Genomic DNA, 6,392 nt, shown 5'->3' with positions numbered 1-6,392 from the left:
TTAATTAGGCTTAACATCCTAATTCATATTGAACGAGTTCTCAAGAAGTGGTATCAGAGCAAGGTTTCAAAATTATAAGTTTAGACTACTTTTTAAAAAACGAGTATGGCTAATTTTAGAAACCATAAATTATTAGATGGACATTTGATTGTTAGACCACCTTTATTTGAAAATATTTCTTTTGATTGTTGTAAAATTCGAATGTTTACTTTCTTGCAATCAATAGATTATCGAATGTGACATATGATTCAAAATAGTTATTCTGTTCCGTCACGTATTATAGATGGAATTTAAACTGATACACCTTTTTCTGAATGGAGTAGAGTAAAATAAATTTATGCTGAATTAAATGCTAAATGTATGAATTGTTTATTCTGTGCTTTAAATTTGGAAGATTATATGAGAATCTCTACATGTACTACCCGCAAAGAAATTTGGAATGGTTTATGCATTACATATGAAGGTACTAGTGAAGTCAAGCAATCTAAATTGAATTTTTTGATGCATGATTATAAACTCTTTAGCATGAAACCTTATGAGACGATCTTAGACATGTATACTAGATTTATTCAAATTATAACATTATTGCATGCTTTAGGTAAAGAATTTTCAAACTTTGAAATAGTCAATAAAATTCTACGTTGTTTACTTGACAAGTTTGATGCTAAAGTTGTTGTTATTTGCAAATCAAAAAATTTGAATGAATATTCTATTAATAATTTGATTGGCTCACTCATTGCCTACGAGCAATATTTGGGTCAAAGACTTTTGGATCCAGGTGAAACAATAATGCTAAAAGCGGAAGATATGGAGAAAAGTTGCTTAGTTGGTGAGGAAAGCGATGACTTAACAAGCAAATTGAAAAGTCCACTAAAGCACAAGCATAAGCATCAACAAAAGTGGAATAAATATAAAATTGGTAAGAATGTTTAGATTTCTTTAAATATTATTTGCTTTGGATGTAGGAAATCTGGACATCTGAAAAGTAAGTGCCCTAATTTGAGAACTCTTCCTGCTAAAGAAAAGGGTAAAGCTAAGCAAATTATAAAATGGGAAAGTAATGGAAAGCAAAAAATCTCCTGGGCAGATCTAGCTTCAGAGTCATCAGAGCAGGAGCAAAATGATGTTTAAACCATTTGTTTTTGTGTTTATGTGTGTATGTTTTTTATTTGTTGTGTTTTTATTTTTGTTTGTTTTATGTGTTTTTCTATTTTTAATTTTTGTGTGTTTTGTATGATTTTGAGATATTTTCATATCGGATTCCATGTTTCTTGTTGTGAGACATTTGGAATGTGATATGAAGATTTTTATAGTTTGTGTACTTGTATTTTGTTTAGTGTTTTTTTTATTCTTTTATTGCTTTAGATTTTTTTGAATGTTTAAGTGTTTTTGTTCTGTGTTTGAAATGTTCGTTAGCCTATATGAAAAACCCTTAAATTTTTGATCTTACAAGTGCTATACTTTGAACTGCAACATAAAATTGAATTCATTAGAAAAACTAATTTTTCTAAATTTAAGTTGTGTATATAATTTGATATTACTAAGATTGTCAATTTCATGTCTCTTATTTAGACTACATTAATTTTAATATTATTATTGTAATTGTGATGTTTTCTTATTTTGTATTTCACTTATCAATTAATATTTATGCACTTAGAAAGATTTGAAATTTTAGATTATTGATTTTGGAAAGAATACAATTACTCTTAAAAATTGTACAAATATACAAAAAATCATAAGAAATGCGCAATAATTCGCAATGTGAAAAACAGGCACAAAATAAGCCCAACAAGTGAAAAGATGCACAAAAATGTGCCACAAAATTGAAAAAGATGCGTAAAACGCCACATGTAGTAGTTATTTATTTCCTTAATTTTTTAATCTCTTAATTCAAATTGATCTTATGTACATTAATATTACATATTGAAATATGAAATATAAAATTTTTATATTATCAGTTTTACAATGATTTTCTCTATCTTAAATGTCTAAATATACTCATGTTTTGATAAATTCTTTTTAGTTTCTATGTTATATCTCTTCTTAAATTCTATGAATTTTATGATTTGGCTAATGTTTTAATTTTATTTGCATACCTTATGTCAATCACTTTAAAGGTTAAATTTTTAAATGATTTTCATATGCCTGCTTACATTTCTAATCTTTTTCTTCTTCACTTTTTGATGTTGTCAAAAAGGGGAGAAATTGTTTGTTGTGTCTTGTGTATTCGTATCGTTGTGTGTTTGTTTTATTTAGTGTATGTGTGTTTGTTTTATTTTATATTTCTAAAAATTTTGAAAATAAAAAAAATTTTAATGCCTCCTTATTTTCATATGTTCATTAATTTAGGGGGAGTTTAGGAGATTCTTAGAATTTAAAATTATACAAATAATAATTATTTTGCCATTATCAAAAAGGGGAAGATTGTTAATAAAGTTGCTATTTGCATGTTTTACATTCTTGCAACTTGTATAATTTTGATGATTCCAAATATTATTGTTTTATGTGTTGTTATCTCCTAACATTTTTTGGAAGATTTGTATTTGCTCTTGTGTGTACTAACATTTCAGGTGAATCAAACTCTCAAACACCAAGTCTTCAAATCAAATTCAGCAAGAAATACTTTTAGTTTTTGAAGCTTAAAATTATCATTTGAAATGAGAGGGAGTGATTGTAATTGAGTGAATAACAACATACACACACACACACATAAGGAGATCATATAAAATTTATACTGATCGTACGGGACGATATCAGTTCGTACTGGACGATAAGACAGTTATCTCCTATTAAGATCACATGGAACGAATAGGAACTGGCTAGAAAAATTTTCTAAGTCCTATTCGTCCGGTATGAAATTAAATATCGTCCGAGACTATTTTCTCTCTGTAAGAATTTCTTCCGGACAAAATTAATTATCGTTAGGGATGATTTGTTCTCTGTAAGATTTTCGTCCTGACGAACATATTTTCTTCCAAATGATATAACCGACTTAGGACAGTTTTTCTATATTCATTTTGCAGTTTTTGGAACCAACCTTGTTATAACCGTTCATACCGGACGAACTTGGTTCATACGGGACGATCAGCTTGTACGAAAACATTTCGTACACATATACAAACAGGTTCGTTTCAAGGCTTTTAAGTAATATCGTCCAGGACGATCCACGATCGTAATGCTATACCTGAAGAGAGAGAAGCTCCACGAATTGAGGAATATTTTGGAAGAGGGTTTTCGGCTTTGGAAGTGAAGAGAAGGCTGCATTCATTGTAAATGGAGAATGGTGGGTGTGAGTGTTTGGGAGAGATTGTAAGAGTGAAGAGTGAGAGATCAAGTGAGGGGTTTGTGAGGGATTCACAAGGTTACTTGAAGAAGAAGATCTCTTTGTTTCTTCCCATCTCCTTTGAAGGCTCTCAAGTGAAGTTCAACAACATCGGTCCGATTCTCTGCCGACACTTGGAGAGTGTAAAAGGACGACAAAGTGTATCTTTGACAGCCATTGTGTCTTCGTTCTTTGGGAGAAAACTAGAAGAGAGAACTTGAAAGGGAGAGAGGAAAGGGTGGAGTTTGAGAGGGAGAAGATCCTTGGAGGGGATTTCAAGGGAGTGTGCAGGGGATATTCACACGGTTGCTCCGGCGAACTTGCACTTCAGTACCATCGGATTCAAGGGTCGTCTTGAGGGAAGTTTTGGCGAGAAGAAGATCACTTTGGTGTCAAAGAACCCGGCTACTCCGCCGCACCGGGGAAGGTGAAAGTGATTTTGTACAGGCTTCTCCGCCTTGCTGTGGGGGCAAAAGGAGAGTCACTTTGTGGTATTAGTGCAATACTCGGAGGGTGCCTCCGGGAAGTGGACGAAGGTCAAGGTTTGACCGAACAACTATAAATCTGGTGTGTTCTTTCTTATTTTTGTTCCGCATTTAATTTCATTGCAAGTTGCTTACTTTGGTTGAAAAGTTTATTTTTTAAACTTTAAATTTAACTTGCATTAATAATTAAAAAGGTTTTCTAAAAATCCAAGAGTAGAAGTATAATTTTTAAATTACCAATTCACCCCCCCTCTTGGTTAGCCTTGGGACATTTAATTAGGCTTAACATCCTAATTCATATTGAACGAGTTCCAACAGCTTCCCCATATAGTATTTTAAAAGCATAAATTTATCCCATAAAGACAACTTAGCATGAAAAGTAAACCATAATTTGAAGGAAAAAGCATGGGCCAAATCTGTCATGCTTATATAGCTCAAGCCCCCTCCTTCAGAACCCCACAACACTTGTCCCAGGAAGCCGAAGCAATTTTAGTGTTACTATTATAACCTTTACAAAAAAAATTATTAAGTATTTTATCAATTCTATTACACACCATTTTTGTGGGAAGCAATGTTTGGAAAGAATAGACAGGGAGAGAACAAAGAACATTTCTAATGAGAGTAAACCTACCCCTAATGCTAAAGAAATTAGAATCTCAAGATAAAAGTTTATTTTGCATTGAGGTAATTAAATCATCAAATGAAAAAGATTTCTTTCTACCTTTAAAAAGATGAATAACAATATACTTGATAGGTAACTGGCCATGCATAAAACCATTAAGGTCTTTAATAGTTGTGATACGAGCATTAGGCACCTTGTTAGAAACAATGAAGCAAAATTTCTGATTATTTAAAGACAGGCCACTAATAGTTTGAAAATTGTAAAAGAAATCCAAAAGCTTATTAATCTTATTACAAGAAGCATTCATAAAGATGATAAAGTCATCAAAAAAATATAAATGAGATATAGGAAAATGCCTAGTCCTAAAATATAATGTGGGGTGATTTTCAAAAAATTTAGCAAGGTTTCTAGAAAGATAATCAACCGCAATAATGAAAAGAGCTGGAGACATAGGATCTCCCTGCCTTAAACCATGAGAAGATTTGAAAAAATCAGAGCTTTTTCCATTGATAATAATAGATAAAAAAGAACCTTCAATATAATTTCTAATGAGGTTAATGAAAACCAAGTTAAAACAAAATAACTATAGGATATTATAAATGAATTGCCAACTAATGTTATCATAAGTTTTAGATATGTCAAGCTTGAGGATAATATTACCACCCCTCACCTTTACATCCAAATCATGGCATAATTCTTGGGCCAACAAAATATTATCAAAGATAGCACTACCTTTAATAAAGCCCATATGGAAAGTAGAAATAATCTTAGGAAGAACAATAGTTAAACTATTCATAAAAATTTTAGAAATTAGCTTACTAAAGAAAGTACAATGACTAATAGGTCTAAAGTCATTTCAATTGCTAGCATCATTATTCTTAGGGATGAGGACAATAGACGTAGAAGAAAAAAATTTAGGTATAGCATGACCAAGAAAAAATTCCAAAATCGTAGCATAGAGATCATCCTTAATAATATCCCAAGCTTTTTGAAAAAAATTTGGCAGTGAACCCCTCCGGACCAACAACAAAGTTACCATTCATATTAAAGAAAATATCTTTTAATTCATCTAAAGAGGGAGGTTTAAAAAGAAAATCAATATCCTCGTGTGAGATGAGATTAGGGATAATAGCAGAGTTTTCAATAATACTAGGGATAAAGTCCATATTAAGCCAATCCTGAAAGTGTTGAATGGCCAACAAGGCAATTATCTCAGCCTTCACAGCAACAGAACCATCCTCACGTTTTGTTTTATTATTGGTATTCTTAGCATGTTTCCTTTTAATCAAAACATGAAAATATTTTGTCATCACCTTCCACAAAATATTTAGCACCAGCTTTTTGTTACCAAAATTTTTCCTCTCGAGCATGTAATTTAAAGAGACAATTCTTAGCCTCTCTAAGTAAAGAAAAATTAGCATGAGAAGGAGAGATTTAAAAATTAAGCTTAGCATTGTTAACGACATCTTCAATACTTTGATATTAGTAAAGATACTTTTAAAGATATTGTGATTCCACCAATTTAAAAGTTGTTTAAGTCTTTTCAATTTGAACCAAAGTCTTTTAATGCCGACGTTTTAATGCCGATGACAGAGTTATGAAGATGTAAATGGGCATCCCAATTATCCTGAACAACACTTAGAAAGGATTCATGCTATAATAACATATTTTGAAAATGAAATTAAGGAAAAGATTTCACATGTCTAGTATTAGGAGCAAGGAGCAAAGGAGAATGATAAAAAATAGTACAACTAAGATGCTCAACATAAATAGAACTAAAAGAGTTAAGCCAGTTATCATTAAATAAAATTCGATCCAACCTTTGCCATAATTGCCCCCGGTTCAAAGTAAATTTGTTATCGAAAAAGCCAATATTAATGAGATTATAATTCATAATCATATTGTTAAAATCCTCCATATAATGAAAAATAGGAGAACACTCCCCCCCCCCCCCCCCCCCCCC

Source organism: Dendrobium catenatum, unplaced genomic scaffold (genome assembly GCF_001605985.2).
Source record: "Dendrobium catenatum unplaced genomic scaffold, ASM160598v2 fragScaff_scaffold_860, whole genome shotgun sequence".
In the NCBI taxonomy this organism is placed as follows: domain Eukaryota; kingdom Viridiplantae; phylum Streptophyta; class Magnoliopsida; order Asparagales; family Orchidaceae; genus Dendrobium; species Dendrobium catenatum.
The sequence above is the reverse complement of the archived record's forward strand: the minus strand, read 5'-3'. Positions refer to the sequence as shown.